This window comes from Balaenoptera borealis (assembly GCF_965194805.1).
Source record: "Balaenoptera borealis genome assembly, chromosome: 18".
Taxonomy (NCBI): Eukaryota; Metazoa; Chordata; class Mammalia; order Artiodactyla; family Balaenopteridae; genus Balaenoptera; species Balaenoptera borealis.
In genome coordinates this window covers 42,018,614-42,040,857 of record NC_138877.1, presented here as the reverse complement: position 1 = coordinate 42,040,857, position 22,244 = coordinate 42,018,614, and positions in this window count along the sequence as shown.

Sequence of the window (22,244 nt, the reverse complement as noted above, 5' to 3'; positions counted from 1 at the left end):
ATCCTCAATTTTGCCCTTGATATTTTCCAAAATGAGCACATGAACACATGTGCACACACACGCACACATTTCTATTTGTTGGGGAAATACAGTTAAAACCAAAATCTTCTCCCAACTCAGAAAACCTCTCTGCAAATGTAGTAGAGAAAAAGAACAGTTTTATTTTTTAATAAGCATTACACCAGAATGTGCCGTACATCACAGGCAATACCCTAAAAGACTGCAAATGTGAAAAGAAATCTCATCTCTTTAGAGCCAAGCAGATAAGGCCTGTAACATACATATTCTCAGGGTAAACAATAACTAACCTTCATGGAACAGGACTTGACAGGACCACCAGTCACACACAGTTTATTGTAGACTTCCCTGTTAATTGGGTGACCACTGTGATTTTGTTCAACATTTCCCACCCTGCCATCCTAGCTTCTCCCATGAAATATATGTGAAGGAGGTTCTAAATATTAAATTACTTGGTAAGTAAAATAAAAGCAGGTCTACAGGCTCTAACTAGCTTTTGTTTCTTGCTTTTCATGATTTTATCTCAGTTTACAACTCAACCATGGTAGGACATTAAGGATCTAGCAAACTTTGATATCACAGGGTCTAAATCTCTATCCACAGGGCTAAAATACATCCATTGTGCTAGATTTTAATTATACTCTTCCTCAGTATTCACTTCCTTCCTATCTTTCAAACTCCATAAACTCCTCCTGTACTACCTCTGATAACTTTACAACTAACAACAGGTGTTATGTAACTATTTCCTATAATATTCCATTTTGCCTACCAGGGCAAGCCTATTGATCTGATTCTAAATCTCAGGAAAGTAAAATGGAAAGTATCTTGATCAAATTCAAAGTTAACTAGTTACATGGCTGATACTAGTTTCAAGTTAAGCATTCTTCCCCATTATGCAACTCATTAAATTTAATGCATTGTAACAAAACCATAAATTAATCAAAACCAGTAACTCAAAAATGAACCCCCAAACTGGTGGCATTTCCTTCTAGTACAGTGAAATTTTATATGAAAGGTAACATAATACCATAATGTAGTCATGCCATTAAAATAGATATGGAACTGTCTAGTGTAACTTGGTTGTTAGAGATATCATCAATTATATCCTACCAGATATCTGGTGAGCTTTAAGAAATATCATATTTACATTATATTTCCTTGTTTTCTTTCTTTTCTTCTATTTGGTAATTAAGACTAGCACGTGTAAGTGTCTAGAGAAAATGTTATGCACATTATCAATCTTCATGCATCCCTCACTGAAGTCTAAGGTCAAAATGAATTGGTTCCTGTTGTACAAAATTAACTGAAAGGAAATGAGAGCAATTTACAATAGACAAATTGCTGCTGAAGATCAAAGTGCAGCAGGGCAATATTGATCAATTCTCTATAGCTTCACAATGTACAGCAGAAATATGAATAATTATGTGGTGAATTTAGTCTTTAACCAGATATAAAAATATACATGTATTTTTAATTAGTCCATCTGTGAAGACTCTGCCGATGGTGTAAAATGTGCCATTTGCATCTTCTTAATTGTCTAAAGGCCCTTTTCTATTTAACCCCAGCTAAGACACAAATAAAATAATAAACTAAAATAAAATAAAATAAAATAAAACCAGGAAGAGACAGAGAGAGGAGAGACTAACTCAGGGACTTGTATGATACCCCTTATCCCTCAAATTTACACCACATGACAAAGTTATATTTCCTCAAATTATAATAGCAAGCCATTTTTTTTCTCCCTTAAAGTTGATAAACAGGCAGCAATGATTTACTAACAGATAACATATGATAAAGAAAAGTAATTGTAACACAACAGAAGGGGAGGAAAATTGTCTAGGACAGTGAACAGTGTGATTAGGATAATTAATTCCTGTAAATCATAAAACTTTTAGTCAAATATATTAAATTTATGAATTATTCGCTTAGAAAACAACACATGAGTTTATTTGTAAAATTTGGTTAAGTATGATTTTTGTTTTGTTTTGTTTTTGGTCTTGTTTTTCAGCCTAGAGCAAGCATCATTTGTTTACAAAATGGAGATGCAGAGTATCTAGACGGAAAACGGGTCTTGGAGGATGCTTTATATCAGACATGCTCAGGGAAGAGTCTGTACATATTAGCTGATCCTTTAAGCCCCTTCCAAATCTGTGATTATGATTCTGAGTTGAGAGAAACATAAAATGGTCAAAAGAACATGGGCTTTGGTTTAAGAAGATCCAGACTTTACTCTTAACTACAGAGCTTTCTGTTATCCTGTACTCAAACAAGCCACATCTAAAATAAAATTGTGGGCTAGAAAGTATTGTTATTTTTAATGCACAATGTAATGCAGTTGAAGAATTTAATGGTTATGTGCATGTGTTTTGCATTTAGAAAGATTTGGATCTGAATCCCATCTCTATCACTTGCCAACTGTGATGACTTGTTGAAGGAATTTAAATTCTCTGGGTTTCAAATTTCTTATCTATAATATAAGGATAAAAACAATCATCTCAAAGGTCAACTCAAGGGTGAATTAGCTAATGTTTATAAAGAATTCATCCCACTGTGTGGTGCTTATACATGTACAATAAGTGTTGGTGATATTTTTATCCTCTTTAATTCCTTAGGACATAGCAATGCCCAGCAATCATTTATTGTAACATTGTTTCTTCCAACTCTTAGCCATTTTTTAGCTAATTATCTTGCTTATCAGTATCTCTTCTACAGTTAAATAATTTTATTCCTTTTTTTTTTAAATTAGTAATGATTTTATGACCCTATTTCAAGGATTGAAGGAAAATGTCTGGGAAGTCCCAAAGGGATGCAGTATGTAAACAGGAAGGGATTTCTATGAAATGTTATTTGAAACACACTAAAACACTCTACTCACTTTAGTATACATCTGACGTTAACACAACATTGTAAGTTAACTATATTTCACTAAAAATTAAAAAAATAAAAATAAATAAAAGCACATCCACCAAAAAATATATGAATAAAGAAAGAAATTTAAAAAACACTCTATTCTAAAGTAGCTGATTCCCAAATTCTGATGGCTAGCACTACTTTCTAGAGTTAGAAATTACAGACTAACTGGACTTCATTGTTATTTAATTTAAAAGGATAATTGGTAAGCTGGCCAATATAAAATTAGCATGCTAATATAGACATGAGGTAGTCTAATATTTTGGTCCCCTGCCATGACAGATGGTCCCCACCCAAAATTTGGTTTGGGTATGGAGAATTATTCCATACACACTTTAAGAACTGCAGAGAAGTCAGCAACAGTTTTAGTTTAGTTGATAAAATAATGGAACAACAAAATATATACTAACAAAGCCATTCAGATTCTACTATCAATATTGTTCCCTTAGGCTCAGTGCTTTAATAGCTATTTTAAAAATGTGAATAGCCCAGTTATATTAGTATCAGTTGTTTTAACTTTGAAGCATTTCAGAGTTTAAGGCATGAGAGGATAAGAGGGAGGAAAGGGGCAGCATCATCGAGAGGCAAAAACAAAACAAAAAACCTCAAAACAACAATAGTAACAAACCACAGTTGGGAGGCTTAAGGAAACAAAAATGATTTACCTTATTGAGCAAACACACAGGATCAGAAAAGTTGTCAGACTCAGAGGAATTGGAGATCTTAGTATAAACACTTTCAAGAATAAAGATGATCAAGAAGGAGGCTCAGATGAAGCCTAGACAGGACAGGAACATCAAGGCCAGGTCTTCAAGTTTCCTCTCCCTGCACAGGACATGCCCCTCTGGCTCAGAATAGGTAAGATCTCTAAATGAGTTTTCTAGTGAGGCCCCTCACATAGTGGGGAGCTTTCTGTTACTAAACATCTCCATCTTATACTCCAGAGTTTTGAATAGCTTATGTGACATTCTCCAGAAAATCAGCTTCATAGATTCTGGGTTCTATTTACTATAACTGATTCATGGAGGGTCTTCTTGCCAAGGATATTTCATAGATAAATTCTCTTTCTCCAAAAAAATATCATTATTTGTCTACTTATAAGGGAGTCCTGTTTACAAGGAGATTAAACTTAACCACTTACCATCTTTCCTTTTCCCTGGGGACATCCTCCTGGTGAAGGGAGTGAGTAGATCTTAGGACAGGTGATTTAACTCCTTTCTGCTACTAATACATCACAATTTTGCCTTCTTTTGGTCCTTGTGTTTAAGGCTGCAAGAACAACAACAGCAAACAATAGACATTAACCTGCAAAGAAGGCCTATGTTAAATTTGAAGACAGAAAAAGTCATAAAAATAGAAGTGAAGAAATCTGATTTTCCATGTCTGTAAACTCAAAGTATTCTTTATTGCTCTTCCTTACTCTGCCTCCCTTTCCTTCCATATTCTAAGTTCTCTCTACAACATTGAGAATGAGACGTTAAGTGACTTGCCGAAGATAACCCAGTAGGTTTGTTATTTATTAGCTGACCAGCACAAAACTCAAGGTCTTCTAAATTTGAGAAAAACTTTTTTCAGCCTTCCCTCTTCTATGAACTAACTTTGTATGTTACTGATCTCAATCTCAATCTTGCAAAAACAATTTATTACATGATTTATTCAAATAAATTTATCCATAAGCTAACCTACCTATCACCGTGTGGGATTATAAAGACACAATGTAGAGCAAACTATAGTCCCTGCCCTCAAATGGCTACCTTTCTAGTGTACTTAAAAGGTAAAAAATATAGCAGTAAGTAAAAAATATTATGAGAACACATACAAGAGGACTGTACCATAGTCTTGCTGGTTGGTGTAGGCTTTTTGAAACCTGAAGGTAGTTGGGAAAAGGATGGGAAGGACTTTCCACACAGAGAGAGCAACAAATATGCAGGCTTAAAAGGGAGATGAGAAGATCAATGTATTAGTATTTGTTCAATATCGGTTGAACAAAGAACGTGACGGAAGAGAAAGTGTAAAGTGGGGATGAACAAGTAATAAGAAATTAAATACTAAAGAAACCTGAATAAAACGCCAAGGAGTTGGGAATTTATTCTGTAATCAACTGGTAGCCTTTGTAGCTAAGCATCACAAGGTCATCACCAAATTTATTTCTTAGAGCAAAAAGCAAACCTTTCTGCCATCAAATATGTAAATCAGCCACTGGGTTAAATACAATTAAATGGAATTCTTTAATTCATAACTTCATGGTGGCATTAATATGTTGACATTCATTACCGATGTCACAGAGGGAGATTTATTATGCAGTGTTTTTCAAACTCATTTGATCATGAACTTCTCCATTCTCTTTCAAGATTATTATTGTCAAGAATTATTGTTTTCCAGTTTATCTGAGAAAATTATTTGTTGCTGTAATGTAGAAATAGGCTAAATAGAAGCATAACTGGCACAAGAAAATCAGAAAAGAGTCTGTTTCAGTAATCCAATTGAGAGATTTTAAAAGAATGAACTAAGATATTGGAAGAGCAATAGATTTGAAAGGTAGTAGGATGCGGAATTTAAAGGAGCAGAGTAATCTAACAGTCAATAACCCGGTCACATCTGGACACACTGACATTTTCTACATCTAGATAAAGAAGGTCTTATTCTCATTCTGTCACCCATCTCTGATTTCCAGTTGCAGTTTCTTATCTGAGATGTTTAATTCTGTCCTTTATCCTTTGGGAGAGACCAATTTGGCTTTAACCTTGCAATCTCTTCCAGTTTGCCATAATATAGTGCAATAATCATAGAACTACCATAGCCAAATAACAAATAGTAACAAAGAGGGCATTAGTTATGCACAGTATGCTGTGGCTTTAAACAACTTAGTCATGCTGGCTTTACTGTCAAAAGGAATTTTTTTGGGGGGATGATGTTTTAATATTAAATAATGTCTTATATTTTTACCATGGATTATGGTAAAGTGCACTGAGTTGGTAAGTTGCTGACCTAAAAGAAATATGACAAGATTTTAGTAAATCAAAGAATCCACAAGCTGGATAAATAAGAATAAATTGTGAAATTGTGATCCCCACTGAATTCACATATTTGATTTTCCTTCCTGCCACACACGGAATTACTAAGATACAGAAAAATGAGGGAAGCAAAAAGATATATTTCATGCCAATAAATATTTACAACTCTATTTTGAGGTTAATGCTTTTTTATTACTATTTAAAGTTTAAAACATGGTGTGTTTTTAAAAAGTAACTAAGATTCTAAAAAGGTAAAAACAAGTGCCTATATTTCTAAAGTGAGCACAAAATAAGCAAAATGGGGCATTTTGTGGCAAAACTGTAATAATAATTTCAGTCTTTAAAAAAATATCTTCGCCACTGCCGAACAGATAGGTCACATTTGAGAGAGACAGGGGGAAAAAAAACAGCTTCCAACCACATATTTATTTTGTTTTATAGATACCTTCACTTTAAAACTGTATTTTGTGTTAAAGTGCTCTTCAGAGTACTATTTCCTAGAAGAAATTATTCATAAATGACACTAATGAGTGTCAAGCTGCATTTCAAGGCATTTTGAAAATTGTCCTATTAATTAATGGTGTAATTAAGCTTTTGTCAGTGACATATCATATTTCTGACAGGAATAGATGGCCTGTGTAAGTTAGTGCCAGACAGCCATCCAGGCAGCCACTGTGTATAATGGATGGTAGCAATTTAGTGCAGGTTTACAGTGATGGGACCACCTACGTGAGGGAGGCTGGCAACTTGCATACACAAACAGTACTTAACACTGTACTTGGGGAAATAACTGTAGCTGAGATTGATGTGGCCCCCTCCCCAGGATGACATATTAGCCTTTTACCATTAAACTATAAATAGTGTTTCTCTGAGCTTTTGTGACAAAAATGTCAATTAGCTTCCAAATTTCATTTTCATTTAATTTTGTATTCTAATTCCATTTGTATATTAATGTGAACACGGTGCAGAACTGTTAGATTATAATATCTCACTAAGGCTAATAGGATGTAATACACACTTATTGAGGGTAATAGTTATACACATTTAAATGTCCTCCCCCCACTCAACTATTTGTGTGAGAGATATGCCACCCTTTAATGCCTCTCGAATATCAGTGTGTCACATACAGTAAGATTTAAACTTGGCTACAGAGAAATAAAAGAGCTATAATTGAAAGAGAAGAAAGATCTAAGTGCACTCACGTCAACACAATTAAATATAAATCATTTTATTCTGATCCTCTCTCTGCAACCGATGTCTATTAATTCTGGTATTAATAATTTACATTCTGGCTCCAGCTATCAAGGTCTTAAAATCGAATAAAAATCAAATACAAGATTGGAATTTCCTTGGTAGAAACATTTCACTTCAGTGAAGCTCACAGGTTCAGAATGAATTTTTTACAGAAAGAACTATTTTTTCTCTTATACATTTTTATATTTTCTGGCTTTTAATAATCCATTTTTATTAAAAACCTATTTTCATAGAAAATTACAAAAATATATTTCAATTCACAGCATCTATATTTAGGCTCTAGTCTTCCAAATATCTTCCACGGTTTAAATAGAATTATGGAATGGTTAATTGGCACTAGTTCAGGAATCAGTGTTGCCATACTTAGACTCTGACTTTTTAAAGGAGAAAAAAGGACATTAAAGATCACCTAGTTCGACCCACTTTATTTTACAGATGAAGAAACAGAAGTCTGAGAGATTATATACCTCACCCAAGGTCAGACATCTAGTAAGTGGCAGAGAGATGACTATGACCTGACAAGCTCAACTGTTTTCTCCCCCAGAGGTTGTTTTCAAAGTTATTTTTTTTTTTAAGATAACAGTTTAGATTTAAATGAAAATTAAAAGATTAAATAAGTAAGATGACAGAAAGAAAGGGAATGAGGAAAGGAAAGAGAAAAAATGAAAGAGTCAGGGAGTGAGTGAGAAAGGAAGAAGCAAGGATGGGAAGAAAGAAGGGAGAGAGGGAGGAAGGAAAAAAAATTATGATGTTGTGAGGTTCTTATTTCAATCCTTTAAGATGCCTCAGTCATTTGATAAAGTGCTTTGTTCATCTTTTGAGGCACCGATTGTTTGCATAACTTTGTGTAATTAATCCCCAACTTACCAATGAGGGAATGAGGTGAGTTCCAGATTTCTATTTTGCAACATATTTTTTAAATTATTTTAGTCATAGGAACAAGGTTATAGCAGGTTAACACCCAAGTGTCAGTAGTTTATATAACCCATAGTGGATCTTAAATACTTGGATTAAGAAATATCAAAGTTTCAGGGATAAGAATCACTTTGGTTGGAGGGCAGAGTTAAGACAAAGTCCTAGAAGACTTAGAAATGTGGGTTCTACACAAGTTAATACATTGGTAATCCCTTAAAGAAATATTCTTTAATAATTTCTCCCAAATTTAGAGAAAAGATTGAGCACTTGTGAGAAAAGGCAGAGAGGAAAGATTGCTGATGGCATCTTTGGCTTTCTTCCATATTGTCCAGTATGACTCAATTTTGTCTTGAAATTGCTGTCCCACTCAGCAAATGAATGCCCTAGAAGGCTGTTTAGATTAAGCTTTGTTACTAAAGCACTCCTTCTTTGGAGGGTCTTATATATCACCCCTTACAGGTTAGCAAAGTATGTATTCTAGTCACATAGCACTTTCACTGATAGAAGTTTCCAATAACGGCTTTAGCATTTCTTAGAACAATAACTAATACACAGGTGGTGGAATTCTGTGCTGTGTGTAATCCTAAATTCTTTTTCATGTATGAATTCATTTACTTCTCAAGGCTGCCCTATGTGGTATATGTTGGTATTATTATCATTTTACAGATGAGGAAACCAAGGCACAAATGTTAAACAAGTTGACTAAATTCATACAGCTAGTAGATAGCAGAGATGGAATTCAAACCATCCAGACCACCTAGTTCCAAGATTCATAAAGAAAGAACACCCTCATTGTCTGTTAAAGGTGGAGAAGATTAGTAAATGTAGAGTTAGAGTAGTGATAATGATTTTCTTTTCTTAATTTGTGTTTTTTTCCCTCTGTCTTCAGACTCTCATGTAATAAAAAAATATCATCATTAAAATGGTAGAGACAATGACTTCCCTGGCAGTCCAGTGGTTGAGACTCCATGCTTCCACTGCAAGGGACATGGGTTAGATCCCTGGTCAGGGAACTAAGATCCAGCATGCCACACAGCGCAGCCAGAAAAAACAAAAGGTAGAGACAGCAATTTATTAAAAGGGGTAACTGCCCAAGATTCTTATCTTCTTTCCCCTTTTTGGGTGGGAGGAGGGAGAATCAAAAGAAAATACGTTGGGAGAAAGAAAGTAACTCAACATCAGAGAGATTTTCCTCTCATCTTCTGATGATACCTTTGTGTTATGGGTTGAATTATGTGGTACCCAAAAAAGATGTGCTGAAGTCCTAACCCACAGTAACTCAGAATGCGACCTTATTTTGAAGTAAGGTTTTTGCAGAGGTAATCAAACTAAAATAAAGTCATTAGGGTAGATTCTAAACCAATAGGGTTGGTGTCCTTAAAAGGGTGGGAGGGAAATTTGGACACAGAGACAGACATACACGCATAGGGAGGATGCCATGTGAGCACAAAAGCACATTGGGGTGATGCACTTACAGCCAAGGAACACTAAAAGTCGTGATGGACCACCAGAAACTAGAAGAGAGGAGGAGAACAGATTCTCCCTCACAGTACTCAGAAGGAACCAACCCTGCAATCTCAGCATTTTAGCCTCCAGAACTGTGAGACAATTAATTTCTGTTGTTTAATTGCTTGGTTATGGCAGCCCTAGGAAATTAATGCATCTTGAGACAGCACCTCTAAGTTGCACAGATTGGGGAAACCCACACTCAGAAATGGAGAGAGGGCCAGAGGAGCTAAGGTCATGCCTCTAGATGTGGAAGACATGAGCATTTCGTGTGGCCATGGAATTTGTGAAGTTTTTATTCCATGAAAATTAAACAAAGCAAATATCTGCTATTGATCTGGACTCTTAAAATTCAGTCACTCATTTTCCTAATTCCATCACTTTTTCACAAACTCTGTTATTTTTTAGCAAAAACCTTTTCCCGACATTCACATCCACATGTACTGAGTATAAATCTTACTCTAAATTTAGGAATGTAATAGAGATCATAGTACTTCAGTTTTAAAAAACAATTTAAATCAGACTCAAGGCCCATCCTATCTGAATCTTAGAGTATTTGTTATCAGTTTTATGATCTGGTGACATTTGGAGGATGGGAGCATCTTTCTGGGGACTCACAAGAATATAAGACATTTATTTGGAAATGGAGGAAAGATTGCTAGCATTTAGTCACTGGTACCTGTATTTGAAGCTCAAATAGTTCTTTAAATGAGGAGGTTAAGTGACTTTCCTGCCACTCTTGAGCAAAGCAAATTTTGAAAGAGCTTCCTAAGGTAATATAATATCATTTCCCTTTGATGTCCTGCCAGCTCTCAGAGTAAGACTGCAAGTCAGACTCCCACCAAGATCTGGGATCAGCAGATTACTGACTCTTTTCCCATCTTGAAGGTCCCTCTCTCCATCTCGCTTCTTCCAACAACCCCTTCACATAAATTTTCTTACATACCTAGCTCTGCTTTAGACTCTGACAGAAATCTCTCCTGAAGCAAAGTAATAAATTGAGCTGGAAAGGGAGTGGGATCTTAGGAAGAACGTAGGAAGTTATAACACAGCAACAATGAAATCTGCCACACCTATCTCATTGCTGGATAGGTCTACTGCTAAGAGTCAAGAGTTCCATAAAATCAGCAGAATCTAAAAGAATTCCTCACACAGCACCAACCCTGCCTATCAAGGCAAAACAGATTTGTTCCCATCTCAGGATGAGCACTGTGATACAGTCGGTTGCCTAAAGCAGAGATCCATTTGTTATCTTTGACTCTTGTTTTATTTATTCCTTCATCCAAGTAAAAGCCAAACTCTCTCTCTTCTCCATCATAAATCTGTCTGAAATCCCTACTACCTTAGGGAATCAATATTCTTTATTACATCATGCACCATGTGACTCATTCAACATGACCATTCAGTAGTTTGCAACACCCTCTAAATGGCCTTTGTGTCTTAAATGTTGCCTCTACAATCCATTCTCCACATTTTGTTGTTTTAAAATATCAGATTTGATCAGAGCATTACTTTGCTTAGGACTCCACAATGGCTTTATAGATTTTCAAGGTGAAGTCCAGACTCCTTACAATGCCATGCAAGGCCCTTCACTATCTGATTCCTGGTTACTTCCAGGCCTTTCCATGTTACCGCTATTTTTCTCCCTACCTTACACACATACTCCACAACTCATGTCTCAGAATTACTGAACTATTTATATTATAAACATTACCTGGAATTTCTCTTGCCTCTAAGCCTTTGAAAATGCCATTTTTTTTCTGGAGTTTTCCTCACTTACACCTTCACCTCATTTTGTCTCTTCATTTCATCAACATTGTTTTATCCTGAAAAATTAATGAAAGCGTCACTTTCTCCGGAAGTTTTACAGGAACTTTCTAACATTCTGGGTTCCAAGAACATCATGTGCTCAAAGAGCTCTGTGGCTTCTCATTATCACATGAAGCTATGTTATGGTTTTCTGTTCACTTGCTCATCTTCCTCAGCTAGCTTATAAACCCTTCCAGAAAAGTGATGATATCTTATTCATTAATACATCTCCAGTGCCATATAGAGCTTTGTCATTTAGCAAGTGCTAAGTGTTGAATGAATGATTGAGTATCCCAAGGGCATATGTGACTGTTACACAGGTAATTCAAAAACTGCCTATTAAACTTCCTTTATTATAATCTTTTAATAAGAATCTCAATACTACTCTATCAAAAATAGTTGAAATAGAAAAACAAATGAATTCATTTCTAAGAATTAAAAAAGGAAAGGAGATAAAACAATATCTAGTATAAAAACTTTGCTCTTAATAATTCTGTCTTCTTCTTGTGGTTTAGGGCCCAAAATAAATTTATTATGCTAAAAATCTTGCAGGATGACTTTTTAGGTATTCAGTAATGATCAGTTCTACACTAAATGCATAAAATGAGCTCAGTATCCATTTGGTGAATATCTAATATGTTTAAATTAAATTGGCAACTCATTATAGTGACTAAGACATAGAATTACTTTGTCATAAATTATAGGTAATCTGTATTTTCACATTAACTCTATTACCAGTAATAGAGTTTTAATGTGGTACTTACACTTTGATAAAAGAGAAATCGTGTTGCCACTAGAAATATGTAAGATATGGATAGAGAAAAAATGGGAAGTCAGGGGAAAAAAGGAATGAAAGATGTGGAGGAGAATGAAGAATTATAGGAAAAGCCAGAATGACCAAGAATATAGCAACAAAGAAAGGGAGGAAGAAGAAAGATGGATGGAAAGAAAAGTAACAGGATGGGCTGTGGAAATTATAGGGAAGGAAGAACATTAAGAAAAGATGAAATAGAAAAATAGAGAAGGAAAGTTAGAGCACAACGATATGAAACTTATATGGGTCACTGCTATACTGAGAAAATAAAATGAAATGCATATACTATCTGCATACATTTAAACAGGAGTTTTCACATGACTAACAGAAATAGAAAGCTATAATATTACATTTTGAACTATTTGATAGTGATTACCAAGAATCCTATTTTATAGCCTGAAATTACTCTAAAAATTATAGTTAGATTGGTCATGGAATGAGGGAAATGACTTTCTTTCTCTCCAGGCTGTGCAATGGCAGGACAGTCCTAAGTAATGCTGTCAGGTTTATGTTTATGTTTATCAAGGTGAATTCCATGTACCTTCCTTAGGTACTAGGTTCTGCAATAACAATATATATCCAAGATCAAGGAAAGGGGGAATGAGCAACATAATCATTAGCTCAGACATTAACAAGAAACATGTGCAGTGTTTCCATTTTATAGAAGTATTTTTTTCCTTAAGAATATAGCATTTTATTTCCCCAGTAGATTTTCTTTAAACCCATTTTATGTGTCTGCTGTAATGCCTATGGAATTCACTATTTGATATCTTGTTACAGAATAAAGGAAAGCTTTCTCATTGGATTTTAGGAATTGGACATTTTGGAGGTTTATATTGAAAAGAATAAAGAAAATGAACTTTCTGACTCACTTTCTATCTTTCTCATATGATTAATTTTAATTCTGTAGTATAGAAAAATGGAAAATGCAAAGTACAAGCTTTGATCTGATAGAATAAATCACTGTATCGAAAAAAGAAAGCTTCTGTATGAACAAGACAGGAACTGATTGAATGATCCAACATATCACAAATTCAGATAAATTGGTGTTAAATTGGATTTCTAGGAATATGGGTATTGGTTCAAGACCATAAGAGCATAAATTTGATAGAAGATGGAAATAGTCTATGTTTTCTGTTAGCTATAGTGAAGTTTTCAAAAATTCATATGCATAGTAAGTGGCAAATTTTTGATTTAAATGAGTAAAATAATATTTGGGAAATTATCCCTCCTCCTTAGAAGAATTAATATCAACGTGGCTATACATTATTAGCTGGGGATTTATTTGATACCATAAAATTTTTATGTAAGAAAATTAATACCAACAGATATATTGGGTCTAAATCTTCCATTTGGCATGAGGAGACACAGTTGAGATAAATGTCTTTTGCAGGTGGGGTGGGAGTGGAGTGTGATGGGGTTTTTGGAGAAAGGGATGTGAAATTATACACAGGAATTTGGCTATTGTACTATAATCTTTCTTCCATACTCCTTTCATTTACAAAGAGTTGGATTTGTGAAAAGGAAAATTACTGGCAAAAACATAAATACTGTACAATGGTCTCTCTGCTCCCAACTCCTTAAAAAGATCCCACATTTTTGCATTCCAAGGGAAGAATTAGAATAAAAGAGTACAACAATATTTTTTAATTATCCTGTACTCTTGAGGAAGGATGAACGTTAACACATCAGCAGACAATTTGCTTGGGAGACTTTTGTGGCCATAAATATTCAGTTCAGGATTAATTCTCTGACCATTCACCTATTTGTCATAGCTTCTAATTAAGGTCCTTAATTGAGGAAATAAATATATCATGATATTGAACAGGTATACTTTCTGAAGCCATTCCTCCAACCTGACTGGCTCTAACTTTTAAAATATCAAGCCATTAAAAGAAACTTTCCACAGGAAATTAGAAAAGTTATCTTCCAGAAAACTTATAGCTTCCTGGGAACAATATTATATTCATATTCATGTTACTTTAAACTTTTCTTACCTCTTCCACATTTCCTTTTTGTCTACCACCACTATCCTAACTAATTTGTGTTTTCATTAATTACATACACATTTGCATAATTAACTACTATGGGAGTTCTGTGGATATTAGAAATATCTCTTATTCATGTATCATCTATTCATCTTTTTATTTTGCTACCTCACACAGTGCCTTTGGTATATTATATGTACAATGAATGCTTGCTGATTTAATGCACTTAAATGTAATGTAATAATAGTGTCAAATTACCCGGTAAAAATAGTCAATACCTAGTCTAAATTAAATTATTAACTGATATCCTAAAAGTGATTTTTGAAATAAAATCCAATTTATTTTTTCAAACACAAATATTGGGCAATTGTTTCCATGAATAATATTTTTTTAATGAGAAATGTAAACTATTTAAAAATATAGTTTGTTTTTCTAGAAATCAGATTTCAGGTCTCATAAGTTTTTGACATGGCTTTATAGTTGGAAGTCATAATGGACAGGGAACAATGATTTTAGTGATTAATACACACACATGCAACCTTTGAACTGGGACAAGTGCTGCCTAGTGAAAGTCAAGAACAAAAAATTGCTCTTTGTGCTGTTGGCTAACTGGTAAAAATACATGTTATTTAAGGTTCTCCAAGAAGCAGAGATCAATATGGAATTAAACATCCAAGGAATTTATTAAGGAAAACACCTGTAGGAGAAAGGAAGAGGGAGCCCAAGGAGAGCTGACGGACCATGATGCAAGCTCTGAGCCTTGTGAAGAAAAGAGGGAAAGTAGGAATGCAGGATGAAGGAATCTCAGATGGGAAGGCAATCTTAACAATTTTGATGAGGCCAAATGGGAATCCTGAGCCAAAGTCATCCATTGGAAGAGTCCTACTGTCCTAGCAATGAGCCTGTCTTGGTATCCTTGCTAAGCCAGTCATTGGTTGGTCACTGTGAGAGGTGTGGCCTCAGAGCACACTAGGTTATGGATTTCAGAAAGCAGTAACAGGGATGTTTGATCACTTATGGCCCCCACAGTTTAAGATCAGAGAGCAACATTTACCCGGCTGCCATGGAAGGTAATGAATGCCACAATGGCTGTGATTAATTGACAGTGTTTTTCAAATTAAGGGGTGATGGTGGAAAAGAAGAATAACAATGATTGATCAATAAAAAGATGGACATTAGATTAACAGTATGGTCTGAGCAGAAGCAAGAACTCCTGGACTGATGGTTTGTGCAGAAACCCTGGAATCCCGCTCTTGGATTCAAATCTGAAACTCCAAACTTGCTAGCTATGTACCTGTGGGCAAATTAATCCAGCTTACTTTTCCTCGATTTCCTCATCTGTAAAATGAAGTTAATTATTTGCCTCGTTTCTAGGAAGTACTATTATCCTCTTAGATTGTTAAAATTGGAAGATACTTTAAAGGTCATGTCATTCAACAACATATGACATACTATGTCTTAAGCCCATACCACTATGAACCCACCAAGTGTATTGTTTTAATTTATGTGAGTTAGAAAATAGAGAATGGATAAGGAAATCAGCTCTACCTTCATGATAAGGCAATGGATCAAAGAGAAACATCAAAATTCTTGACCCAAATTACATTTAGGCCCAGTAATAATTCATTAGGTTTCATTCCCAAGGTATATATGTGCGTGCCACACACGTGTGTATGTGTATGTGTAAACTAAAACTATATTTGCAACAAAATCATAATAATTGATCATGATATAAATAATTTTAAACATTAAATAATATTAAACTACTTTTAGATAAATATAAGAAGATGAAACACTTAAACACAATTGAAACAGTTTATATTAACTTTCCATAATAAAATGTTTTGATTTTGCTTAGGGAGAAGGTAATACACATGCATATAACACACTGGCCAGTTTATAATTTATATTGGGAAAGAGTGCTGTGTCACATATTGTTTATTCTTAAGAATAAACTATGTGAAACTATCTCTGCATTGTTGGACAATTAACCTCCTTGCCTCCACACATTTTGAAACGCCTACAAGGAAGACCCTTCTCTAAATTAAGAAATGTACAGGATACTTCATATCAAAGAAGGCATTCAGGTTTCATAGAGCTTGGAGGTCTCTCTTTGAGAAATAAAAAATCAAAAACTAATTTTCAAGTATATATTTATTTGCAGTGAGAAGATAGATGATAAAAGTTAGACATTCTACAAAACTGACAAATCAACACAAAATTTTAAAAATTAAATTAATACTATACTTGGCAGTTATCTGTTTTAAATGCTATTATAATTGTCCATTTCCCACTGTTACATATAACTTTACCACAGACTAGTTTCTGGTTTCATATATTTTTAATCTTGTTTATGCTCCACCATTTATATCATAAGAAATTTTCTTCTTATACTAGGGCCTCTAAACCTGCAAATTCATTCACTAGGCTGGGGCAGTCAACACAGTAAATAATAGAAATATACCTGGAAGCCATTCCTTCAGTGGAAAGGAGGACAGTAATTAACTAGATATGGAAGTGCCTATGAACCACATAAATATCACCCACTGCCCCACCCACAAATGTGCTCCATTCATTTTCCTGTTATTTAGATCCACAAAATGCCTAAGGTGTCTTCAGTGTCACCCATCAGAGGGGAATTGTGATGGAGAGAAAATCGATACAAAGAGACAATTATTCTAACCAACTGTGGTCAGAATATCTTACTTCTACAAAAGCATGTGACCTTATGAAAGTATTGTCAAAAAGGAACCTAGGCAAAGATGGGTCCTTAAGATTAAGCTACATTAGCTTCTTGGTAAATCTACCTCCTTTCAAAAGAAAAGCATTTTCCCCCAAACAGAAACAATTGCATACCTATATACCTATTCTAAAAATGCATGTTTCTATTTTATTTAAAAATTCATTGTGACTATGGGAGCTAAATTCTTTAACAACTATTATATCTTAGTATTACCTTTTCTCTTATGTTGTGTAAGTCAAACTACTAGTGATGGTCTCTGATTTACAAAAATTAACTTACAATTTTTCAACTTCACAAAAGTGCAAAAGTGATACGTATTTAGTAGAAACCGCACTTAGAATTTTGAATTTTGGGTTTTTTTCCGTGCTAGCGATATGATGCTGTCCAGCAGCAGTGACAGCACAGCTCCCAGTCAGCCACGCGATCACAAGGGTCAACAACCAATACACTTATGAACGAAAACAAACTATACCCTTAGAAGCATTCTGTTCCCATGCAACAATTTTGTTTCTATCAGTGCAGTATTCAATAAATTACATGAGATATCGAGTACAATTATAAAATCGGCTTTGTGTTAGATGGTTTTGCCCAACTGTAGGCGAATGTAAGTGTTCTGAGGATATTTAGTGTAGTCTAGGCTAGGCGATGATGTTTGGTATGTTAGTTGTATTAAATGCATTTTCAATTTGTGATGGGTTTATCCAGATGTAACCCTATTGTAAATCAGGGAAGACACTTTTGTATCACTTTTGTAGATACTTTCCCAATCTATGGTTACTCTGTGGAATTTCAGTTTTTAGACCATGTAATTGCTCAGCAAACAAAGTTATTGGTGTTTAGGTATCTTAATGAAATATAAATTTTTGAATTATAAAAAAGCATCATATGATCTGACTGCCTTCCTCCCTGAAAATAATTGATCTTCTTAGAGGAAATTTTTATAATGTGACATATACAATGATTTTAATTCGTGCTTCCATTCATTTTCAAATTTACATTGATGAAGGATTCTGAATTTTCTTTGTCATTGCCATCTATTTTTTGGTTTTACTGTAAATAAAGTAATTAATTCCCAATTGACTATATATAATCTGTATTTATTTGCAATTATAAATATATACACATGTATATATATTAACCTCCCACCAAAGTTACAGATAAATGTCTGTTTTCCTGTCCTGATAAAATTGTATCCCAATCTCATAATTATTAGAAAAAGTTAATTAGTTCACAGTCAAATAATCTATTTATCATGCAATCATTCCTAACAAGACAATCTAGCAAAATTGATACAATTGTTCAGCACTGTTCTTTTTTAATTTAAAATAAAGCCAGAATATAGAAATAAATATTGTATATGGTACAAAATATATTGTTTTGAAACATGTGGCTCTAATAAAACATCTGCTCATAATGCTGTTTCCTTCTTTGCAGAATTAAATTGAAACAACTAATCATATAAAAAATACTGCTACTTTGAGAAGTAGACTAGACCAATTTTTCCTTCTGCAAATTGGGAAAAGATTGGAATTGTTTTACATATTTCACAGAGCTCTGAGTTGCAAACATTTGTGCTTCGGCAAATACCACATTTTAAAAATTAGACTGGCAAAAAAACACTTATTCTATCAACACCTTGTTATATGTGTGAAAGACAATTTAATCTGCAAAGTGCTTCCATATTATACTTTGGAATTCTATGGATTAATCAACATTAGAAAGCTATATTCTGCATCACTGACGGTTTGTGTGTAGCTGCTAAATAACTTCTTTTGTTATGAAGGAATAAGTGCCAAGTGTTCAGCACATTTACAATTTTAAATTGAGCATTTTCACACATGCTTAAACTGGTAATTTGACTTATAAAAATATTTAAGGGAATGTTACAATAGTGATAAATGTAACTTATAGGCCATAAGCTATTGTAAGTGTCACAATTGCTTGGCAATGAGAGAAATACAGTACTAGAATTAATTTTTGAGATCAAAACATAATGAATACCAAGATTCAAGTACAGCTATGCAACGTCACCTAAAAGAAGTATAACAATCTCACCAACCCCCTGTGCTTAAGCCAGCACAGGACTTACGTATATGTTAATTATTAACTATGTATATATTAATACACTTTTTTTTTTAACTGTGTAAACTTAGAGGGCTATTGAGGAAAAATCAGAAACCTGGGCCAGTGGTCCTCATATGTGGCAAATGAGCATGCCTGTCCAGTGCAATACAGGATGAAAATCACAGCTAATGTGTATTTATTATTGTTTCATTTTAACCTATGTTTTAGAGTATATTTGTATGCTTTATAATATTTAAAATATATTAGAACCGTATTGCATGAATCAATGTATAGATATTGGAGTGAGTACTTTAAAATGATTCTTAATAGGAGAGTGTAAGATAAAAATGTTTAGATATCACTTACCTAGACAAAACCATACCCAGCCCAACTCTGTCCAGAAGTTTGAAGAGTCTTAGTCAATCAAATATGAGTGGTCTGATCCCATAAGGAATGCCATCTCTATTAAAAAATGGTAATCTTAACCTAATATTAGTCTAATTCAAACCAGCTGTGGTTCTTTCTATAAAATTCCAAATAGACATTCTGATTTTATCAATTCTATGGCTTTAATAAATATGCATCAACCCAGGGAAAAAACATAACCTAATTCAGTGCCTCAGTGTTTTCATAACACCTTTTGTCAGGAAAATACCAAAGGGATGATTTTAGACCTTGTTGAATTTGCTAAATCAATGAGTGCAACATGCCAACTTAAGAAAAATAACGTACTGATCTTGTCCCTTGAAGTTTTCACCTTATAACCATGTGACTATGTGAAAGCATATAGGACTCTGATACACTAATGCATATAGGACACTGATATGTTAATATCTTCTAATAGATAAATTCTCTTTGTACCACATTCTCATGTAATCCCCTTCCACACTGACAACTGGCCTTTCTATTTGCTTTGGACAATAAGACATTAGCAGACATACTAGAAGCTGAAGGTTGAAACATACTTACACATTGGAGTGATCCCTCCCATGTTGCTGGCTAGAACTCTTCCCCCAACAAGTGTGGAAGCCTGTCTCAGCCTGCTGGATTCCATGTCCCAGTCAACAGCCAAACGCAGCCCAGACGTGTGAGTCAGTGAGGTTATATTAACTCACTCATTTCCAGTGAAGCCACCAGGACATCAAAGCCACATAAGTTATCCTTAGAGTGACTAGTAGAATAAACGCCAACTAAATCCAGCCAAAAGTGCTGACCCACAAAATTATGAGCAAATAAAAAATTGTGTTTTTAAGCTTTGGGGTACTTTGTTACACATCCACATATAACTGAGACAAGCATTCTAGAAGTTTGCTGAAAAGAGCAATGTTACTTTAATTTCCAATTCTAAGGTCAAGAGCAGAGTTGAAGAATTACACTTCTCTCCTGAGTTGCAAAATCATGTAAGAGGTGTGTGTGTGTGTGTGTGTGTGTGTTTGTATAAAACTGTAAGGGTATGATTATGGACTGAAATGTTATACAACAGTTGCTGAGGTATGTCTCTGGGGAAATTGAATGATATGGTAATTATCATTTAGTGGTTATACACTTGCCCAAAAATGAACAGAGAATTTTGCTCTATACAGTAATGGGAAGCTTACCAGTAAGTTTAAAAGGTCAGGTGTATTGAATGTGAATGTAAAATGTGAGACATTTTACTTCTGATTATTAGAGGAAACACTTAGGTGCCAGTCTGTATTACAAGGGGAAATAGTACATCCCATCTACAGCAACTTGATCAACAATGTGACTAACAGTAAGAGAATGGAGAGGTTAGTTTAGACAATAGTTGAAAAAAACCAAGAGTAGAAACAGCCAATCAGAGAAAAAGATGATACAGTATTTCCAAGGGCATATAATTTCTTATATTCAAATACGATGACTCATAGAAAGAAGTTGTTTAAAATGTAAGCATTATCTAAATGTTTTCATATTGTTACATCATTATCACAGTATTCTTTTTCTTATATGCTCTTAGAGTGCTTTAGGAGCTGCTATAAATGACAGGCTAGCTATATAATCATTTGCAGCTGTGAGTATCCACTATTATCAAATTCTTGTAATTGTGATCTTTTAAATATTTGCACCTGCAAATATTTGGAGCATAAGATCATAATGTGTCTTCCAAAAATGAATGAAACAAATGAATTTGCTTGCATGCATTGATATTTCTGAATACATGCACAGTTATGTCATTTCTAAAACAACTATTTCTAAGATAACTAAGGCACATTTTTATTTAAGATGTGAGTGGAAATCTCATTTTAGCCTTAAGCTATCTACTGATAAAACTTTTGCAAGAGCATATGAAAATGTATATCTATGTGACTATAATGACATAAACGTGTAAATTTGAGAGGCTTTGGTTAAACTCTACTTTTTAAATGTTTCAGAAAAATCTGTATTTTTAAAAATTAAAAACTAAAATAATGGCCACATACTGAGGAGACTCTACATGGAGATAAAGAGATGGCAAACAATTCCTTTATACGTAGCTTTCTAATTTTGAGTATATGTTTCTGAAAATATGTTTAGAAATAAAATACTTATAAGTTTATAGAATGGAATCTTTATGCTCAGTGGTTTGGAGGGTGGAGAATAATGGAGTTCTATTAATTACTTTGTCTCAGTCTGTAATCTCTTTTTCTCTCCCTCTCTATAAGATATAGAGAGATACAGATTTATTTATAGATTATATATATATATATATATATATATATATATAATATATAGCTATATAATTTTCCTCCTACTTAGGTCCTGTCTTCTTCAGGACCAGGCAGCCTAATGAAGTTTGAAAATGAGACATCGTGCATGAACTTCCAGGACTGCTATTAAAGGCCCCAGTGTAACACCTTTCCTTGATACCATTGGAGCCATGAGATGAGCCCAATATTTTCTTTTTCTGGGCCACTCACAAGTAAATCAACAATTAAATAGCAGCATGGAAAAACAATATTGCAGGATGGATTTCCTTATTCACTCACCAATTTCTACTTCACATATAAATTAAACACACCACTTGGAGGGTTCATAGTAGAGTAGGCTTAAGCCATGGGGCTATTTGAATTGTTGCTTTGTTCCTTTTTGGAATTATCTAAAGCTCTTATTAACACAAGAATCAGAGACAATAGATTAAGTTTTTTCCAGTGTCTGTTCCTCATGTTACCGAGGGAAGTGAAAGGAACCAATCTTTGTGGAGCAACATGCAT